At 43.9% G+C, this 22400-nt stretch overlaps 1 protein-coding gene across 1 annotated transcript in view; it reads right to left on the bottom strand.

Moving 5' to 3' along the window:
- Positions 1-5589: 5589 nt before the first annotated feature.
- The window catches only part of Eif4e3 (eukaryotic translation initiation factor 4E family member 3), a 116559-nt gene continuing 99748 nt past the window's right edge, over positions 5590-22400 (bottom strand). Inside the window, exons 8-9 of the transcript XR_003836917.2 lie at positions 10309-10465; positions 5590-5791 (exon numbers count right to left, since the gene is read on the bottom strand). The gene's annotated coding sequence lies outside the window, so the exon portion shown is untranslated. The remainder of the gene's footprint in view (positions 5792-10308; positions 10466-22400) is intronic.

Below are 22400 nucleotides of genomic sequence, written 5' to 3'. Positions count from 1 at the left end.
ATTTAAAAATGCACCTCATGGTAAGCAAACCACAATTTTAATTTAAAAAGTTAAAAATTAAGTAAAAAGCAAAAGGTTATGATAACCATGCACCAAGGGGAAGTAGAAACTAGGTTTAAATGAGTAAAAAGCACCACACATCAGTACGTGCCAGACACAGTTAGAGAAGCGGTCACGTAAATGTTACAGCATCTCTTGTATGATAGGAGGGAAAGGATCCCCTGGACAACAAAATACGGCAGACAGAGGCAGACCTGGGGAGTACAGTAATTACGGAGATCAAAACCAACAACTAGGTTTCAGTGAGTCAAGGAACTGCCAGTAGAATAGACCAAACGCACGCAAGTCACCAACACCACACATGAAGAGTACAGTCCATGCAGATGTCCAAATGATCATAACGAACATTATGCTCAAGGCCACAGACATCAATTCAGAACTACAGAACTAAGATCTGGGGGGGGGGGGGGGTGGCTCAATAGTTAAAAGCGCTTGTTGTTCTTGCAGAGGACCCAGGTTTGATTCCCATCACTCTTCATGGTGGTTCAAAACTATCCATAGTTCCAGTTCCAAAGGATCCAACACATTCTTCTGACATCTGCAGGTTCCTGGTGCACACACATTCATGTAGGCAAAACTCGCATATGCACACAATAAAATAGGTAAATCTAAAAACAAAAATTTGAAACTAGGTTTAACAGACCTGTTTTTAAAAGCAACAGACTATGGGGATTTGCTCAAGAGGAAATCAGAAACCTCAATAAACTGACATTTGTTTTTGAAATAGAAAAATCTTCCCTAACAAACCAAAACAAACAAACAAATGGGAAAAGAAAGAACAAAGCAAACAAAACAAAACAAACCCCTAGCTCAGCCTCACATGGTTTCCCTGGCAAATTCCAACAAACACTGAAAGATGAAACAAACCCGAATCTAAACAATCTCTCCCAGAAAACAGAAAAGGCCCTTCCCAGCTCATAAAAACGAGGCCATCATTAACCTAGTGCCAAAACCAGACAAAGGCAACGCAAACATTCTCAGACCAGTATCTACCCTGAATATAGCTGCAAAACTCAGCAAAAATAATAAGCCAACAAATCCAGCTGCGCATAACAGTGCAGGACACATAGGGCTGATCCCAGGGATACAAAGTTACTTCCCGCTGAACAGTTCCTCAATATGATCATAGCATCAGACATTGAGAAGAGTACCACGGGGATAGATACTCAATGCAAAAAAAAAAAAAAAAAAAAGGTAAACTTTAATCTCTTTAAGATTTAAATTTTTCTATAAACTAAAAGACATTCCGGTCATAAAGAAGTAGACAAAACTGTTCCCTGTACAGGCAATATGAATGTATCTCCATGTGTAAAAACTGCAGGCCATGGGGGACTCGGGACCACTACATGGTCCCTGCGTGGTAGTGACATGAGAACTATTATTGCACTTTTGTAAATTAGTAACGACCATCTTTTTGAGACAGGCTCTCCCTCTTTAGCCAAGGCTGGCCATAATTCAGGATGACTTTAAAATTATGGCAATCCTCTTGTCTTGCCTCCTGGTGTACAGATTACAGGTATAAGCCACCATTCTGAGTTAGATTTATATTTTGAAATTTTTTGTTTCTACTAGTCTCTCCACCAATAAAAGGAAAGATGTAATTCTTACATATAAATCTATTAAAATGAGCATCAGAAAACATTAGCACAAAACGAGTCAATGGGGACACATACCATGTGTATCAGTGGAAGAACTCAGGATAGTTAACAGTTCAACTCTACAAAAAGGTGCCATATATATTATGTATGTAAGTACTGTCCCTATCTTCAAACACATCAGAAGAGGGCATCAGATCCCATTACAGATGGATGTAAGCACCATATGGTTGCTGGGAATTGAACTCAGGACCTCTGGAAGAGCAGTCAGTGCTCTTAACTGCTAAGTCAGCTCTCCAGCCCACTGCCACTTTTGTTTAACAGGGATAGCAATCAATATCACTAGAGGCTGTTTTGTTTGTTTCGCTTTTTAAGATAAAGCAAAGCAATTCTAAAATTCACCTGGGAAGGCAACAACTCAAAGAGCCAAGGTAATTTTGAAACAAGCATTAAACTAGGAGGACTCACATCACTGATATTAAGAGAGTTTGATCCAACAGCATTTGAGATGGTGTTGAAATATTTGAGGGACAGATACATGGGCAGGATCACAGAACAGATATGGCCAAAGACTCTGACAATAGTACCAAAGCAATTCAACTGAGAAAGGAAGGGCTGCCCATAATATCAGACCTTACACCAATTCATCCAAATGGATTATATGGATCAAAAGCAAAAATTTAAGCTTTCAGAAAAATTTTAGCCTGCTGTTAAGTAGAGTTCTTAGTAAATATATATATATATATATATATATATATATATATATATATATATATATATTTAAAGATTAATTTATGTATATATGAGTACACTGTCACGTCTTCAGACATACCAGAAGTGGGCATCAGATCCCATTACAGATGGTTGTGAGCCACCATGTGTTTGCTGGGGATTGAACTCAGGACTTGTGGAAGAGCAGTCAGTGCTCTTAACTGCTGAGCCATCTCTCCAGCCCATAATCTTTTTTAAATCAATAAATCAGATTTCATAAAAAATTTAAAACATAAAAGACATAAAAAGATAAGTTACTAACTAGGAGAAATATATATCCAGCAATGGACTTTAATCCAAGAAACACAAAGAACAGAAAAACTCAACTGAAAAGAAGAACTTCAATTCCAAAGTGAAAAGATACTTCACAAAGGCCCATGAATAGCAAACACAAACAACATATGATGTTCAGCATCTTCCCAATCAGACAAGGGCAAATTAAGTAAAAAAGAGACATCACTACAGATCTGTGGGCATGGGGCTAGGCAGGACCCGTCAATACCAAAAGGTAGCAACAAGAATGCTCAAAGATCAATGGGAGGAATGCAAAGTAATACAGCCATCTGGAAGGCACTTTAATAATTTCTGATGAATTTTAAAGACATACTTGATCAAAGGACCCAGCAATCTCATTCCTATATATTTATTATAGATAAATAAAAATGTGCATTCAAACAAAAGTGTTTATAACTTGTTGTCATTGGCTTTATACTTTATAAAACCAATACTTTATGTTGGTTAAATTTTATGTTTTACATTTTATTTTGATAGAATGAATATATGTATATATATACATATACACATATATACATATATATGTGTATATGTATATATATACCTCTGCCTTCAAATAGACAAAAACAAAAAATGTAAAAAGTTTATTCACAATTGCCAAAAATTTTTAAGCATTCTAAATATTCTTCAACATCAACAACTAAAGGACCTGTGGTATATCTATATCATGGAAACATACTCAGCCATGAAAAGAACTAATGATATGTGCAACAACCTCTCAGACCCATCTGAAAGGTATTATTCAGAGTAAGGCAGCCAGTCTCAAGAAAGGACTAGTACAAGATTTTACTTATGTGACATTTAAAGAAGACAAGATCACAGGGACTGAGAAAACTTCCCTTCTTGCCAATTGTTGGGAGAGTTTAAACTTTCAGGTCTGTACCTTGGAATACAGTAGTGGCTGTATGAATCTATGAAACTATTTAAACTCAGAGAATCATTTATCAAAGAAAATAACATTTATGCTATTCGAATTTAAAAAACCTAATTCATAAAACAAATCAAAACCACTACCTTTTCAACACCTCCCTATAACATAAAACAACCAAATATAATTCAGATCCTTTCCTCCTCTTGTTCTACAGTCCAAACTCCCTCCCCTGTTCTGCACTGACTAACAGTGCAAAGCTGCAGCCAGCTTTTGAGTCCTCAGTTGTCCCTCCATCTTGACATACCACACTAGTTCAGGTGATGTCAATGTTAGGGGATGTCAGTCTGGAATTAAATGGTGTTCTCCACAGCCCAGTGTGACTTCTCTGTCTTGCTGGGTTGTTTGTGTCATCTCCTGAGTGGTTTTCTCCATGGTAGTTTCTGTCTAATATATATATCAGCCCCTGCCTAAACAGTCGTGCAGTGGTTTGAATGAAAATAACCCCATAGGCCCATAAGGAGTGGCACTATTAGAAGGTGTGGCCTTGCTGGAGTAGGTGTCACTTTGTTAGAGGAAGTGTGTCATTGGGGATGGATTTTGAGGTCTTAGATCCTCAAGTCATGCCGTGTCACTCTCTCTTTTCCTGCTGTTTGCAGATCCATATGTAGAACTCTCTGCTTCCTCTCAAGTACCGTGTCAGCCTGTGTGCCACCATGCTTCATGTCATGATGACAATGGACTAAACTTCTGAATTGTAACCCAGTCCAAGGCCAGTCTGGTCAACAAAGTGAGTTCCAGGACAGCCAGGGCTATACAGAGAAACCCTGTCTCAAAAAAAAAAAAAAAAAAAAGTTTTCCTTTATAAGAGTTACCATGGTCATGATCTCTTCACAGTAATAAAAACCATAACTAAGACATAAGTTGGTACCAGAAGTGGGGTGTTGCTGTAATAGCCCATCCTTTGGAGGAATGTGGAACACTTGGGACAGTGGACTAGAAAAGAGGTTAGATGCTTTCAGTGGAGCTTAATAGGCCATACTATTAGAAGCATGGAAGACAATGGTGCTGAGGGTGACTTGAACTGTGGGGGGCCTGGCTTAAGAGGTTTCAGAGAATATTAGTATGTGACCTAAAGATTGATCTTGTGATATTTTGGTGACAAATGTGGCAGCTTTCTGCCCTGGTCCAAAAAGTCTGCCTCAGGCTAAATTGAAGAACTATGGATTAACAGTTTTAGTAGAGGAGATTTCCAGAAAGCCTAGTATCAACTCTCTTGCTTGATTATTAGTGGCTACACTTACACAGATGTATAAGGAGAAGGAGCAAGCTAAGCAAGGGAAGTTACAAAATACACAGTTTGCTGAGAAAAGGAGCATCAGGAAGTGTGATGGAGCTGAGTCCTGTGCTCAAGGAGATCAACAGATTAAAGAAAAGCCTGATGCCAAAGGGAGCAAAGGGAGGGGTGTCCTCAGGGGAAGACCACACCCAGCTAAGCTTCCAACTTGTGAAAAGGAGTTTTGTTTTTTGCTTTTGTTTTTTTTTTTAAAGCTTAGGGCTGGGCATGGGATTGTACACCTTTAATCCCAGTACTCCAGAGGCAGGCAGAATTCAGAGTTCAAGGCCAGTCCAGTCTACTGAGTGAGTTTAAGTTTAGGCAATAAAAGAAACCATTAAAAACAAAAAGCTAGTGAAAGGTGTTTGTGCAAGGGGTCCAAGTTTCAGTCACAGAAAACAGCAGAACTTGAAGGTTTAGCCTCATGGTTCTGGCTTTTAGGGTTAAAGACACAGACATAGGGCTATGGAATCTCTCTCCACAACTAAGGGCAGCCACTGAGGCCAGCTGTGTGTTGAGGCTGTCCCTGCATGAGGCCCAGAGAGGCCTTGGCTTGAAGCTGTGAAGGTGAAGACTGAATGACCTGGAGAACATGAAATGTTGGAGATGTCGGAGTTGTGGGATACCTGCTGAGGAAAGTTGCTAACAGAGAGCAGAACCTACCCAAGAGAAGGAAGTGTGTGCAGTCAACAGAGCTGAAAAGAGTTGGCGATCTGAAGAGCCCTCTGACATCAGCCATGGACATGCAGAGTCTGGAGTTTGCCCAGCTGGTTTTCTGTCTTCCTTGGATCCAGTATTTTCTGGCTTGGATCCAGTATTTTCCTGCTTGGATCCAGTATTTTCTTGCTCACTGTGCTCCATTTCCTCCTTTTGGAATAGTAATACATATCCTGTGTCATTATATGTTGGAAGTATGTGATCTGCTTTTTCACCTTGATTTTATAGAGGATTACAGTTTAGAGATAGCATGAGTCTCAGAAGAGACATTGAAATTTGGACTTTTAAACAGTGTGGATACTGTGGTAGATTAGAGGATGTTTAAAACTGGACTAAATGCATTCTGCATTATGATAAAGCTATATGCCTTTGGGGGCCAGGGAGTGAAATGTGGTGGTTTGAATAGGAATGGCCCCCACAGACTCTTGTATTTGGATGCTTGGCCCATAGGGAGTGGCACTATCAGGAGGTGTGGCCTTGTTGGAGTAGGTGTGACCTTGTTTGATGAAGTGTGTCACTGTGGGTGGACAATGAGGTTTCAGATGCTTAAGCTAGGCACATTGCCTTTCTCTCTCCCTCTTCCTCTAGCCTGCAGATACAGAGTAGAACTCTCTCAGCTACCTCTCCAGCGCCATGTCTGCCTGCATGTGGCCATGCTGCCTGCCATGATGCTAATGGACTAAATCTCTGAACTGTAAGCCAGCCTTAATTAAATGTTTCTCTTCATAAGAGTAGCAGTGGCAATCCACAGACCCCCAAAAAACCAAATAACAAGGAGGGCCCAAAGGAGGATGTTGAATCTTTCTCAGAAGTGGAAATAAAGTAAATATCAGAGGTGAGTGGGAGAGGGTATGGGGAGGGTATGGGGAGGGGGAGCAGGGCAGGGATGGTAAGAGGTGGATCAAGTGTAGGGAGAACAGGGGAGAGAAAATGCAAATTCGAGGTGGGTGGGAAAGACATCTCTAGGACCTGGAACCTGGGAAGGAAGGATGACCCCAGGGTGTCTATGGCATCTACTCTAGCTGAGAATCCTAGCAGTGGAGGCTATGGATCTTTAAGTGGCCACTTCCTATAGCCAGGCAGGACTCCCATTAGAGGGATAAGAACAACAACCCACCCGCAAAAACTTCAACCCCAAATGTGTCCTACAAGATGTGCAAGAAACAAAGATGGAGCAGAGATTGAGGGCGTGGCCAACCAATGACTGCCCCAAATTGAGACCCATCTCATAGACAAAAACCAATCCCTGACACTGTTAATGATACTATACTCTGTTATGTTTGCAGACAGGAGGCCTAGCATAACTGTCCTCTGAGAGGTTCCATCCAGTATCCAGTGGAAAGAGATAAAGAGACCCACAGTCAAACATTAGATGGAACTTGGGGAAGTCTTGTGGAAGAGTTGGGAGAAGGACTGAGGGACCTGAAGAGGACAGGGACTCTACAGAAAGATGAACAGAATCAACTAACTTTGACCCTTGAGGCCTCTCAGAGACTGAATCATCAACCAAAGATGGAACATGGGCTTAACCTAGGCCCTCTGCACATATGCAGCAGATGTGCAGCTTGGTCTTCATGCGGTCCCCCAACAATTGGAGCAGGGGTTACCCCTGACTCTGTTGCCTGCCTGTGGATCCTGGTCCCTTAACTCAGCTGCCTTGTCTGGCCTCAGTGGGAGAAAATGTGCCTGGTCCTGCAGTGACTTGATGTGCTGGGGGTGGGAAAAGGTGGGGGAGATACTGGGGGGAACTCCCCCTTCTCAGGGGAGAAGGGGAGGGAGGATGGGAGGAGGACCTATGTTAGAGGAGACTGGGAGGAGAGGGGAGGTCTGATATTGGGTAACGTGAATAAATAAATTAATGAAAAAGAAGAAGAGTTGGCATGGTCATGGTGTCTCTCCACAGCTCTAAGACAAGTAGCAAACATCATCCAATGACACGGCATCACCTCCAGGATAAGTGCAGGCTCTGGTAGAAGCCTGTGGCCTCTCCTCTCACCCTGGGGTCTCTTTAACTTTCCTGTTTGAACTGTTTCCTTTCTTTTAGGTTTCCTTTTTCATTCAAACACCATCCTGCACACCCTTGACCATCTCAGCCAGGTCTTCCCAGATACCGCCTGTCACTTCCCACACGGTGTCCTACTTCTCCTCCCATCCACAGGGACAATTCTGCACACAATGGGGCTGTTCGGTTCCATCCTGGTTCCCCATCAACTGGTCAGCTGCTGGAGGGCAGGGGCAGGGTCGTGTCTGTTTCCAGTGCCAGACACAGGACCTGGTGCTGATAAAGAGCTGCTGTAGGTAATCCTAGCTGAAGGGAGACTAGAATACCTGCTATAACCTAGAAACGGCAGCTAAACTTTTGCTTTATACCCTGTGGTCGTCCTGTCTGGTAGAGACAGCTTCAGCCTTGAGGTTTGGTTTGGTTTGGTTTGGTTTGGTTTGGTTTGGTTTGGTTTGGTTTGGTTTGGTTTGGTTTGGTTTGGTTTTTGAAACAGAGTCTCCCTATGTAGCCCAGCTGGCCTTGAACTATAAATCTTGCTACCTCTGTCTGTCTCACATACTGGGATCACAGGAGTGTGTCACTTAGTATAAGTTGTCTTTGGAGGCTTACAACACAGAATAAAGGGGGTTGGGGTACCCTGGGTGTTTATGGGAAGGAAGGATGCCTGCACTGAAAGGAGCTAATGATATTCAGGCAAGATGAATGCCCCAGATCTTGGTTCCTTTTAATATTTATTCTAATGCCATTTTCCCTCTTTAATAGAATATGAGAGTCATTCAGATTTCAATAATTCAGAATATATTCCCGACTTGAAGATGGTTTGTCAGCTAACCACATTTGCTGTCCTTCCAGAAGCACCCCTAGCGTTGGGCCCTTGTGACTTCCCTTTTGATGCCCTCCCACACCCCCACTTCTCTTACCTGCTTCAACCCGGCACCCTGCAACCATTTCAGCCATCCCTGGCCTCCTTCATCGTTTATCTTTCTACATCTTTCTATGTCTTCTCCAGAAACATTTCTGGCTCTCCGCATGAGCTACACATCTTAATCTGAAAGGCTTTTCTTTGTAGTGACACTACTCAAACTTTCTGATTAACAAAGAAAAACGGAGTCTCATCCTCCAGATCCTACCTGAGAGACTCGGCCCCTCTGGTCCCACTGCCGCCAGCTGGAGCAGTTTGTGACTGTGGGGAGTGGCATATTTTGGTTCATGAGAATAATAGAGAGGGCCGGAGAGATGATTCAAGTGGTAAAGGCTAGCTGTGCAAACATGGGGACCCCAGTTTGATCCCTAGAACCCACCAAAAAAAATGCTTAGCATCATGGTACATTCTTAAAAATCCCACTGCAGGGGAAAAGCAGACAGGGATTTAATGGTCAATCATAGCCCCAATTTGGTGAGTTCTAGGCCAGTTAGAGACTTTGTCTCCAAAACATGATCCAGAGCCTCTGAGAAAGGACTCCTGTAGATGACCTCTGGTACACACACACACACACACACACACTACAGACAACATAGTAATATATTAACTAAATATATTAAATAATAACTAAAGATACTATGATCTTGTTCTCTATTAAAAAATAGTGAATAGTAGCTTAAACTTTTACAATCACAGATATCTACCAGTAAAATATTTTGAGTTGGCACAAATATATGATATGTATTTTTACTTATTTATGAATTATAGATGTATATATAAACTTATATGTATATGTACAGTGCTGATGTGAGCATTATAAACCATGCATTTGAAATTAGATTTTAAAGTATGAGATTAAATATAAATGATAAAAGAAGTTTTACTATTTCTTTCCACAACCCAACAGACTGTACTGAATGCCACACTGGTGTGCACACCGTGCTTGGGAAATCATGTTTACAGAGAATGACCCTTTCAGTCCTTTTCTGGAAAACCGTGTTGGGATTTTAGGGGAGGGAGATAAATAAACTAGATATAATAAGGGTGTCTGTGGTATATACCAATAGGAGGGGGCCAAGCCCTGTCTATATTCCATGTGTTTACCAACTCTGCTTTCCAAATGAGCTTGTTACCATCTCTCATCCTTCAATTGTCACTGGAAACTGAGTATGGTGTTAAAATATCAACTTGACACAATCTTGGGATTCACTTAGGGACTGCTTTTAGATTATATTGAACTATGGACATGTCTATGGGGGTTAAATGACTATACTAAGAGAGATAGGAAGACTCTCCTGTGGGTGACACCATTCCCTAGGCAAGGGACTCTGAACTGGGTAAGTGTAGAAAATGAGCAGATTCACTGTTCCCTGCTCTTGGCTACAGATGTAATTGACTAGTTGCTTCAAATCCCTTCCACCTTGACTTCCTACCACAATGACTAGAGTCTGGAATTGTGAGCCAGGCAAGCACTTTCTCCCATCAGTTGCTCTGGACAGGTATTTTTATCATAGCAACAGGAGATGAAACAAAGACAGGCTGAGTCCATGGAGCACATGGTCCTGGTAGTTTTCAAGGGGCTGGTGTTCCTTTATCATAGACTTTACTTGTAAAGAGAAGCTCTTTGTCTCCTGCATTCTAGGTGTGTAAGCTCTGTGCGCCACAGGACATCCAGCTACAGGAGAAAAGAAACCAAGGCCATATGTCTGTATCATTTACCCAAAGGAGAACAGGAATTCATACCTTGGCCGGAAATCAGTGTAAGTTTGGATTGTGTTGCTGACAACAACCAAGGAAGCTCATACAAACCACTGAGGAATACGCTGAGAGATTTGATGTCAGTCAGTCATCCCCAAATTCTTTCGAGGTCAGGTACTATCCTGCTGTCCATGGTGGTCCACTATCAAAGAAAAGAGTTCCTGAGCTGAAGATGCTGACTTGATGGTGGAGGAGGCAGAGAATAAATAAGCTGCTGCAATGAAGTCTGGATTATATCCCAAGAAAAAATACAGGTGCGGTGAACAATAGAAATAATTTGTCCAGGATGTCATGGAAAGGACTAGAGACGGGGACATGAAAAACCGCTGTGTAAGAACATTCCAGGCGGAGACAACAGTCAGTCTGTGGTGATCGCTTTTCTCATTGGTGCAGCAAAAATACCAGAGGAAAGCAACTCAAGAGGTCGCACTGATTTTGGCTGAGTGTTTATTCAAGGCTACAGACCATCCCCGGCAAACGCACAGCAGCAGGAGACTGAGGTCTTGCTTCATCTGCAATCAGGATGCAGAAGAAGATGAATGCTCGATATTCAACTTGCCTAGAACCCCAGCCAATGGGATGGTGCCATCTACATTTAGAGTGGATCTTCCCACTGCAATGAACCCAATCAAAACACTGCAAACTCCTTCACAAATATGCTCAGAAGTTTGTCTCCTAGGTGATTCCTGACCCTGTCAAGTTGGTAATGTCAAACACCACAAAGTTCAAAGGCTCCAAGGTAGGCCTGCTGTGCTGGAGGGGGAGGAGGAGGGGGAGCGTGGAGGGGGAGGGGTAGTAGGGAGGGGGAGGGGAGGGGAGGGAGAGGGGTAGAGGGAGAGAGGACTATGTGACCAGAGTAGAGTGAAAAGGCAGAAAGAGGTGAAGGAAAGCCAAGATGGCCAGGTGAGCACATCTTAGGGGCACAGGGGCCTGTGGAGCTTTTCTCTCAATGAAAAGGGACATCTTAGCAACACAGCTACCAGGCCATCGATTTTTTCCATTGTATCCTAGGTATGGGAAACACACAGAGGGGATATCCCTTTCTAGATGTCCCAGTGATGTTCCGGGTATGTGAAGATCCAGCCACATCAGGACTGGAGGGAGGTATGGCCCAGTGCCAGGAATCAGGCTCAGGTGACACGCTCAGCTGGGGAGGGGAAACCATCTGTCACCAACAACCCATGCTCCCCACTACTCATCCAGTGTCTATAGGTGGCAGAGGTGTTAATACTGGGGCGTTAGGCATCAACCAAGCACGTGCTGCACCTGAGGACTCTCACTTTGTGTACTCTTTGAGCCAATATCTATCCCAAACAGCTCACACCAGCTCATAAAGAACCCTACTGAGGTTTGGATGTGGTCTGTCTTCCAAGATTTGTGTGCTAGAAGCTTGGTGTCCAGTGTGGGGATGTGAGAAGTGACACCTGTTGGTACTAAATGAGGTCACTTGACTATGATGGCCCTGGGAAGAGGTTAAGGTAAATGGGATCCTGGTGAGTTCTCGAAAGACGATTGCTATAAAACAACAAGCCTAGCCCTCCCCAGTTTTAGCATGTGAGTTCTCTCCCATTCCATGCCACCCATCAAAGCCAAGCCAGTGCTAGCACCAAGCCCTTGAATCTCTAGAACTATGAGCTAAGTAAACCTCGTTTCTTTATAAAGCACCAGCCGCAGGCATTTCACTCTATTACTCGAGCAGGGAATACTGAGATGAACCCTAAATATCACTTAGCACTTTGAGGATGCTGGCCATTTATTATGGTCCATTGGGTGGTTGTGTCATGAAAATTTGGGGTGCATACTCTATTATTATACCTCTAAATTGTACGACAACTTCATTCTGTCATAAGGTTCTTTGTGAATAGAAATCCTTTTTCTTTGTTTAGGGAAAACCACTCCCCAGAATTTCTGATCTTCCAGTGACTCACAGGTTTCTTCACATTGTCTTTATGTATAAACACACGTCCTTGAGCTCACAGGATATAGGGACAGACAGGGAGCATAACATTTATCATGTGTGACCTGGCCAGTTAGAGGACAGCCTCAGCAGAGCATAACAGTTACCTCAATTTGTCCTGGAACAATTACAACAGTTTGCCCACTTCACAGATGGAGATGCCAGGGCCGTGAGGATGCCCAGTGCCCGAAGGAGACACCAGCCAAGCACTGCGCTTAAATGACACTCTCCAAACATGGTTCCAGTGATCATTCAGGGCCAATGTTAGGAATGAATGGCTACTGAAAAGCTCCACACACTTTGAAAATCCCCAGCTCTCCTCCCCATTAAAAGGTCCTTTCTCTCCAAAGCCCCAATTCTACAATTTCATATGGAATAAACTTCAGTTCCTTCTATTAGCAAATATGTTAGCATCCTTGGATACAGGCAACAAGAAGTGATTATTTAAGTCATGTTTCTGAGTATGAGTGACATTACTAGATGTATTCTAGTACAACGATACCTTTATTTAATGACATCACTTACATTTTCATATCATGTTACTATTACTGAGGTGAGGGCACACATCATCACATATGCCACATCATAATGTGTTAAGTCAGTTCTCTGAACTTGGGACATCAAGCCTGTACCATCAGGTGGCAAGACCCTTTATTGCTCAGCCACCTCACCAGCTATAATCATACCACTTAGAGAATTAAAACAAAACAAACAAGCAAACCCTCAGATATACTCTAGACAGATGGATTAAGAGTAAGATCATTGAGCTTCTGATGTGAGAAGGAGGAAATTCTGAGAAGGGCAACTGGAGGCAAAGCCAAGCTCCCTGGATACACTCCACATTTCTGCCTGGAGTCCAGAGTCCTCACCACTTCAGCATTAGAGAGTAACTAAGCTGCATCTTGCAGGGGTGCTTACACTAGGTGCCAATCACACTGCACTCCTTGGTGATGGTCAAGTCACTGTACGTAAGCATTGAGCAGAAAATATGGCCAAATTTACCATTGTGACCAGGCATATTAGCACCTGCCTGTAATCCCAGTGCTGATACAGTGTCTCTGATGCAAGCCTGGGCTATGTAGTGAGTTTGAGACCAGTCTTTGTGAATCCCTTTTTCAGGAAAAAAAAAAAGTTATCACTTTTTAAAACTTTCTTTACTAGGTCTTGCTGCACCTACAGATGATGTAGGTTTGGTTCCCAGCATCCACGTGGCAGTTCCCGACTCTCTGTAACTCCTATTCCAAGGGATCCGATGCCCTCTTCTGGTCTCCACAGGCACCAAGCACACACATGGTGATGCACATATACACACATGCAGGCAAAACATTCATACACATAAGATAACAGTAATCAAAATCTCCTAAAAATTATTTTTCATTTCATAGTGTCATTTGTTTGGCTTGCTTTTAATTATTAGGAATAGTACTGAGTTTCATGATGTCATTTTCAAAAAATGCATTTTTCTAAATTCCCCCCCATTCCTTCTCTCCCATCCTCCACGAGCCCCCCGATTTCCCTTCCGATTTCAGGTTTCACGGGCCCTATTTCCTCCCCCATCTACATCTCGGCTTCATCATCCAAACTGAAGACTCTCTACAAGAAGATACCCTTCCCCCATCCAGCACACATTTCCCCTTGTTTTCTTCTACTGTAGCCATGGTAAATACACCTGTATCCATAGGGACCAAGCATGTGGAAACAATGAGAAAACCTAACCAGGATTAAGATGGCCAACTGCAACCAGCACAGAGTCTCAGAGAACAGAGATGGGTGAGGCCAAGACTTACTGGACAGGACGTGGCAATTCCAAGAGCAGCTGCCTATGCCCTCATAGGCAGTAAACTCCAAGCCTCTCCTTTAATTAAAATGCTCACATCACTGGATACAGGTAACAGGACATGACTTAAGCTTTGTGTCTCTTGGTATGTCTCTTACCTGTTGTGCAATGAAGACCCAAATTCTAGGCTCTGCAGCCTCCTAACCAAGATAAAAATCCCCGTGCCCTTGTATAAAATATCCCATTTTCAAAAATGTTGACTCAGTTTGGCAAATGGCTGAATGCGGGAATTGTGTAATGCGGGAGTCATGTTCTGAGTATAGTTCACTACGTTCATGCTTTAGGGAAACAGTTGGCAAATTGCAGTTCCTAGGTCAAAGCCAGCCTACTAGTCATTTTTTATAAACAAAAATTTATTGGAACACAGGCATTCCTGTTCATTTAAGAACTTCTGCTACTGTCATTTGGCAAAGCAGAGATGACCAGCCATGACAGAGACTCCACCCACAAGCCTAAAGTATTTGCCATCTGAACCTTTACATAACGTGTTTACTGATCCCTTGCTCGATAGACGTTCTCAGGATCTTGGTCCTTTTCCAACACTGAAGAAGAAAGATTATGAAAAGATTCCCTGGTCCTTTGGCATCACAGGCAAACCAGAAAGTGATTGTTTTGACCTCACAAAACCAAAGGTCAGTTGGATAACAACAGGCTTTCACAGAGCTACTCTGGGTCTAAGAAACAGCCACACCCACTTTAGAACTCCAGTGCTGCTCACTGCTCACTGCTCTGCTCCCATCTATGCCAGCCCCCCGCTGCGCTGTTTGCCATCTTGTTTCACTGTCAGTCACTGTTAGGTAAATAATAACAACCACATCTGAGGTTTTGTGGCTATGCCCTCTACACTCGACTCTTAAGGAAGTTCGACAAGGATGTAGGGGTCACTGGCAGGGAGTGGCTTAGTCATTTAAAGTGCTTGATTGAATCTGACTTCCATCCCCAGAACCCACGTAAGAAAGCCAGGCACAGAGGCAGACATCTATAATCCCACGTCTGGGGAAGCAGAGTCAGGAGGATCTTCGGGGCTTGCTGGAGAAAGCACTCTAACTGAATCAGCAAGCTTTGGGTTCAGCGAGAGACCCTTCATCAAGAAATAAGGGAAAGAAGGGATTGAGAAAGACTGGGGCTGGGGTCCTCTGGTCTCCATGCACCTGTACTCACACAAGCACCCCTACTCAAACACACATGTATGTGCATGCACACTCGCACAGACACACATACAATGACGTTAGTCTTCTGGGGTAGGAGTAACACTGGCATGCAAATATGTAGAGTCAAACTTTATTGTCTGGTGGCCACCTCCTTCTTAGAATTCTTTTTTTTTTTTCCTTCATCCAGTGCATTCAACCCCCAGTCCCCCGACTGTGCATATAAAAGAAAGAAAATGAACATAGGGCTCTTGATGTTTCAAAGACAGGTTTAAGAGAGACATAGAAAAGTCTCCTTTAAGACACGTTGAGGCAGCAGTGGCAGCGGCGGCAGAGGTGCCTCAGTGAGTAAGAGGGGGTCTGTTTTCCGGTCCAGCACACACTTCAGGAAGCTCACAACCTCTTGTAACTCCAACAAGGCAAGGGATCTGGAGTGTGGAGTCTGGGAAATATTGATAATCAGGAAAGACAGCGTAAGCTCTAAGAAAATGTGGCATGTTTTTGTTTTAAATAAATGGGTATAGGACAGAAGGTGTTAAAATAATGAAGAAAGAGACAAACAACCTGCAGTCTGAGCACAGTACTTTCCCCCTTTCTCCCAGTTCTAAAGAAACAGTGTGCAAATGGAATTAGACAAAGGCTGACCACGAGACCATGTGCACGAACACAGACAAGGCTCCTCCACAGGCACACACACACACACACACACACACACACACACACACACCCCTCCTCTGCATATTCGTGTGGGAATGAAGCATCTGTTCGTGGGCAGAGGTGTAGGGAGGGCAACGACCCAGTTGGGAGAAGCACAGGCCTGGCTCTGCCACTGTGAACAGTCAGCTATGGATACACTTTTAGGGAAATTCGTGACATTTGAATATGGGTGTTAGGGAATACTAGGGAATACATATTAATTCTGTTGATTTGATAGTAATACTATGATTACATCATTTTAGAGCTACATAATGAACTACTTAGAGTTCAGATGTAATAATTACTATAATTTATTTTAAAACACTTCAACTGAAAATAAACAAGGAAAGAATTAAAAAAAAAAAAAAACCACGATCATATACCAGTGATCCCAGCATTCCAGAGACTGAGGGAGGAAAATTGGGAGTTCAGAATAGCAGGGACTACATAGAGACCAGACCCTGGGTCAAACAGGGGGCTGGAGCCATGGTTCAGTAGTAAAGAGCTTGCTGTAGGACTGTGAGGCCTGGAGTTTGCGTTCTCAGAACCAAGGATAAAGGCAGGAAGGTGTGGTGCAGCCCAGAATCTCAGTCCTCAGAAGAAAGAGAAGGATCCCTGGGGCAAGCTAGCTAGATAAACTAGCTACAATCAGCAAGCCCTGGGGTCAGCAAGACTCAATAAAACAAGTGCAATCTGGTCTAGAAAGAGGATTCATTTCAAGTTTGGGCCTCCACATGCATACACACAGGTAAGTTCATGGGCCCCACAACCTACACATGAACCTGCAGACATTCAAGCATGCCGGCACATCACACCCACATACCCACACAGTACCACCCCCTACATACATACACACACTGCTTTCCCCCACCCTACAGGCGAGCACGTGCATGCATGCACACTCTCACACACACACACACACACACACACACACACACACACATTTTTAAGAAGAAAAACAAGAGGGAAGAAAAAGGTGGAGGAGGGGACAGGAGAGAAGGGGAAGGGAGATGTGGGGAGTACAGATGGAGAGGGGGGAACAGATGGGGAGGGGAGAAGGACAGGAAGGAAGGAAGGAAGAGGAGGGGAACAGGTGGGGAGGGGGGACAAGTAGGGAGGGGAGGGGGAGAGGTGTGGAGGGGGATAGGTGTAGAGGGGGAGAGGTAGGGGAGGGAAACAGATGGGGAGGGGAGGAGGACAGGTGGGGAGAGGAGGGGGACAGGTGGGGAGGGGGACAGATGGGGAGGGGAGGGGGAGAGGTGTGGAGGGGAGAGGTGTGGGGAGGGAAACAGATGGGGAGGGGAGGAGACAGGAGGGGAGGAGGAGGAAAGATCATAGTGAGAAAACTAACAACTGTTGAACTGACTGGGTGATATAATCACCTCTTTGTTTATGTAAATTGTGATTTTTTACAGGATAGAAAGTTTAAAGAAAATAATACAATGAAAATGATCTCCTTCCTGTTTCTTTTATGAACATGCATGCTCTCAGAAGTCAGAACTGACTCTAGGGCTAGATTTTTGCCTCAACTCTCCAGAACACTAATTCACATTTCCCACTGGACTTAAGGCATGCTTAACACACACAGAGAAAGTCTCTTATCCGCAGGGATAGGTCCTAAGAGCCTACCTGACAGACTGAAATCTCAGATTTCACCAAACCTGCAATACACTGGTTTTTTCCTATACTTATTTCTGAGAAAATTTAATTTCTAAATTAATCACTCAATTAGATTAATAATAAAACAGAACAATTATGTCAATAGGCTGTAATAAAAGGGATGTCACCAGGCTTCTCAAAATGGTGCACAACTTTAAACTTATGAATGGTTTGTTTCGGGAATTTTCCGTCTAGCATTTTGGACTGCAGTCAACTGAGTAGGTGAAACCACATGCAGTTATATGGTGGTTAGTGGGGAATACAGTATGAGGGCTGATAGTGTCGGAATCAATGCAGGAGTTAGTTCACGTTGCCAGGACAGATTACCATCAACTTGGGGCATAAAAATAAAGAAAGGTCAGTATCTTTGTGGTGTGTGTGTGTGTCCCTGTGTGTATGCAGATGTGTTTACACATGAGTGTGTGGAGGTTGGAGGAGGTTGTCTGATGCCTTTTAGGCACCCCTCTCTATCTTAGTTTTTGAAGTGTTATCTCTCTGGAGTCCCCCGAGTGAAGCAGACAGGCTGGCCACCAAACCCTAGGAACCTTTTTCCCACTGCTAGGATTACAGGCACGTGCAGTTAAGCCCAGAGTTTTCATTTTTATTTTATTTATGTGTATGGAGTGGGGGTATGTGCACATGAACTCAGTGCCTGTGAAGGCCAAAAGAGGACCCCTTGGAGCTGGAGTTACAGGCAGTTATGAGCCACAAGATATGGTGCTGGGAACCAAACTTGGATCCTCTGTCATAGCAGCAAGTGCCTTCAACTGCTGAGCTATCGCTCCAGCTTGTAAATGTATGTTTTTATTTTTCTGAATCTCGATTTTTATGTGGATACCGGGGAACCAAACTTAGGTCCTCAAGCTTGTACATCAAACAGCTTCACTGACGAAACCATCTCCCTGCCCTTTGTGCGTGTTTGTGTTTCTGTAGGGCAGAGGTCTAATAGAAGTGGTCTTGGGCCAAGTCCTGCCTTTGGCACCAGAATTCTATCAGAAAACCCTTCGCCGTGTTTCTAGAGGCTTCCAGAACTTGTTTAGCTCATGATTGTTGTCCTCCTTGACACAGCCCAGAGTTACCTGAGAAAGAAATCTCAAGTGAGGGATTGGCCTATGGGCATATCTGTGGGGAATTATCTAGATTGCTAATTGATATATATAAGCCCAGCCCACTGTGGGCAGCACCAACCCTAGGCATGTGGCCCTAGGCTATGTAAGAAAGCTACCTGGTCAGGAGCGTGGGAATGAGCTAGTATTCCTCTGTGGTTTCTGCCTTGACCTCCCAAAATGATAGACTGTGACCTATAAGATGAAATAAATCCTCTACCCCCACTAAGTTGCTCTTAGCAAGAGTATTTCATCACATCAAAGAAAATAAACTAGAGTGGTCTCCCTCTATCTTCAGCACCACCCACCTTGAATCTTTCTCTGTCTCTTTGCATCTATCTCTGGCTACAACTAGAAAGTCCAGATGAAACCAGGCTGTGAGTAGGGCAGACATCAATAATCAATGATAAGTCCTACACTATAAGATCCACACCCCAGTGTATATGCACAGCACCATCTGCAAGATGCGTCCAGATATCCACAGGTACTATGTGTACAATGTCAACATCTCAGCTAGGGTATTCTTGTTCCCATCACAAATACTATTAAAGGACCTACAGATAACATACATAGTATGACTACATATTAAAAAGACCTCAGCAACACAACTCCCATTCCATCCATCAGTGGGAATGGCAGGCCAAGCACACACCAGCATATGCACATATGTTTCTTCCTTTAAGTCACCGGGTCCCAGGAGGTGTATACTCTATCTCCATGGCACAGACAACTGTCTAGAAGGTTCTCCTATTCCCTGGAGTAGAACTTGAATGAAGGCCAATGTGATCATACAAGTCATGAGAAAACTCTGGAATCTCCCAGCCACTGTCCGATCTCTGACTACTCTAACCTCCTGTTTCAATTATAATTATTTCACCTCTTTCACATCTTTATTTTTTTTCCATTCCTTTTTAATAGAAAAAAAAAAACTACATCCTATTAGATGCCTCCTGGAAAAAGCAGCCCCCCTCCCCCAATATGGGAGAAAGTAACTGATGCCCATCTGGGACACGTCGTCGGCTTGCACAAACTGACTGGGACAGATGTCACTTTGAAAACATTTAACTTGAAAATTGTGTGGTTTGGGCCTAGAAACTACAAAAAATGTGTTTTTTTTTTTTTTTTTTTTTAAAGATTTATTTATTTATTACATGTAAGTACACTGTAGCTGTCTTCCAGAAGAGGGCGCCGGATCTCGTTACGGATGGTTGTGAGCCACCATGTGGTTGCTGGGATTAGAACTCTGGACCTTCGGAAGAACAGTCGGGTGCTCTTACCCAAAAAATGTGTTTCTTAAGTCAGGAAACGCTGGTTAGGAGCCTCGTAGAGAGAACCCAGCAATGAAGAGCCGGGGGCCCTGAACTGGCCCTGGGGGAGGGGCTTGTGGCTTTGGTGGCTCCTGTTCCATAAGAATCAATGCTCTGATACATCTATAGGGATGATATAGGATCCCATACCATAAACCTAATTCTCATTTCCCTGTCTTGATTTCAAAATGAGCCCAGCCAGTATATTCCTTATCTAAGACTTCAATCTGTGTGTGTATGTGTGGTGTGGAGTGGTGTGTGTGTGTGTGTGCACATGTGTGAAGACCAGAGGTCACTCCTCAAGTGCTGTTCTTGTTTTGTGAGATAAGCTCTCTCCTTTGCTTGGGACTTGCTAACTGGGCTAAGTTGGCTGGCCAGTGACAGCAAGGATCTGCCTATCTCTGTCTTTGCCCTATACCCTATACCCAGCTTTTTAAATGCAGGTTTTGGGGGTTGAATTCAGGTCCTCATGCTTGAACAGCACACACTTTACTGAGTTCACTCCCCAGACTGACTGTGAGTTAGTTTTTACAATTGATGTACAAGTTTTGCATAGAGAACTGGTTTAGCATATGAGCTCTTGTGTGCTTGTTTGGTTTTAGTTTTTTTATTTTTTATTTTATGGGAGTACACTACAGCTGTCTTCAGACACACACTAGAAGAGTGCATCGGATCCCATTTACAGATGGTTGTGAGCTATCATGTGGTTGCTGAGAATTAAACTCGGGACCTCTGGCAGAGCAGTCAGTGCTCTTAACTGCTGAACTATCTCTCCAGCCTGCTTGTTTATCAAGACAGGGTTTCTCTGTGTAGCCCTGGCTGTCCTGGGACTCACTCTGTAGACCTGACTGGTCTCAAATTCAGAAATCTCCCTGCCTCTGCTTTTGGAGTGCTGAGATCAAAGGTGTGTGCCACCACTGCCTGCCTATGAAATCTTAAGGAAAAGATACAGAAACCATTTCCTGACTAGTAACAGGTGCTGAAAGCCCAACAGGCCTCTACTTGTCCACTTGAAAAGATGTCTCTCCTCCACGGGCTCTCCAAGGTGACATCACTGTCCTTCTGGGGTCAATCCCTTAGCATCTCAGGCAGGAAAAGCACACGTGGAAACCCTGACCCTGGATTCTGCATGGTCCTGTCATGATTTTCCTCTATCTTTCCCTTTTCAGTAACACACAACACACTCTACAGAAATGATACATAGACATCTGAGGAGAGTAGGGACCCTTCAGCCAGTACAGTAATTCAGAACTCTCCTCCCTCAAGGACAGTGCCAATGGCCTATTCTCCTAACTGGCTAATGAGCACTGAAAAGCCCCATAGCTACCTCCAGCCACCCTTCCCCCAGTTCTGCCAAACACCCCAATTTTAATATTTCTTCCTTTAGGAAATAGGAATAATCTAGCCACGAGATGGGGATACTTAATGCTTCTTTTAGCATATCCTTCTGGAGCAGAGAGGGCTGCCCAGGGCCTTCACACAACGCCGCCTCTCCGGTCTCCAACTCAGCTCCACTTGAGACATTTTTAGGACCTCCTCCGGAGGCTCAGGCCCAAGCAGATGTCCCTCTCGCCCCCAATCCAAAGCGGTGTGGTGTGAGATAACACAAGACAGAAGAAAGGGGGAGGGGGAGAGCATTGGTAACCATGTGTCACAGCATAGAAAGTGTTTGGATATGAAGGGAAAGTCAAAGGAGAAACCAGGAAGCAGAGAGTTCACAGCCCCGTGGGAAATAACCAGCTGCTGCCTGCAGAGCCAGGCTGAGATGTGCTTTAGATGGTGGGGTAAAGGTGACAACGTTGCTAGGCTTTGGACAGAGGGGGCCAAGCTTGAACATCCCAAGGCCGTGTCTCACCTTTGCACTAATGACATGTTCTTTCCTTTCTATCCTTCTTAGAAGAGTTTCATGTAGTCCAGGCTAATCTTAAACTCACAGTACACCCTGTACTCTGGATCTCCCTGCCTCTTTCTCTCCAGCGTTAAGATGACAGATGTGCACCACCATGCCTGGCGCATGCCCCACCAGGGACTGAACCCAGGGCTTCCTGCAAGCCAGGCAAGCGCTCTATCCAGCTCCATCACCAGATATATTGGTGGGCTGTAGAGATGGCTGAGCAGGTACAGGCTCTTGCTGCCAAGCCTGATGTCCTGAGTTTAATTCACCCCACCTGTGTGGTGGGAGGAGAGGACGGAGTTCTGAGCGTAGTCTTCTGATCTCCACGTGTGTGCCTTTGCACGTGTGCACATCCACACATAAGAAGTAAATATGATAAAAAGTTAATTAAGATAGGCTTACACATAAGAGTTAAGGGAAAGTGATGCTCAGAAGGAGACACAAAAGAAACGAGAAGCAGAGGCGTGAGTTAG

This window comes from Mus caroli, unplaced genomic scaffold (assembly GCF_978045245.1).
Source record: "Mus caroli unplaced genomic scaffold, Mus_caroli_1 scaffold_7, whole genome shotgun sequence".
In the NCBI taxonomy this organism is placed as follows: Eukaryota; Metazoa; Chordata; class Mammalia; order Rodentia; family Muridae; genus Mus; species Mus caroli.
This window is presented reverse-complemented; position numbering and strand designations above follow the sequence as displayed.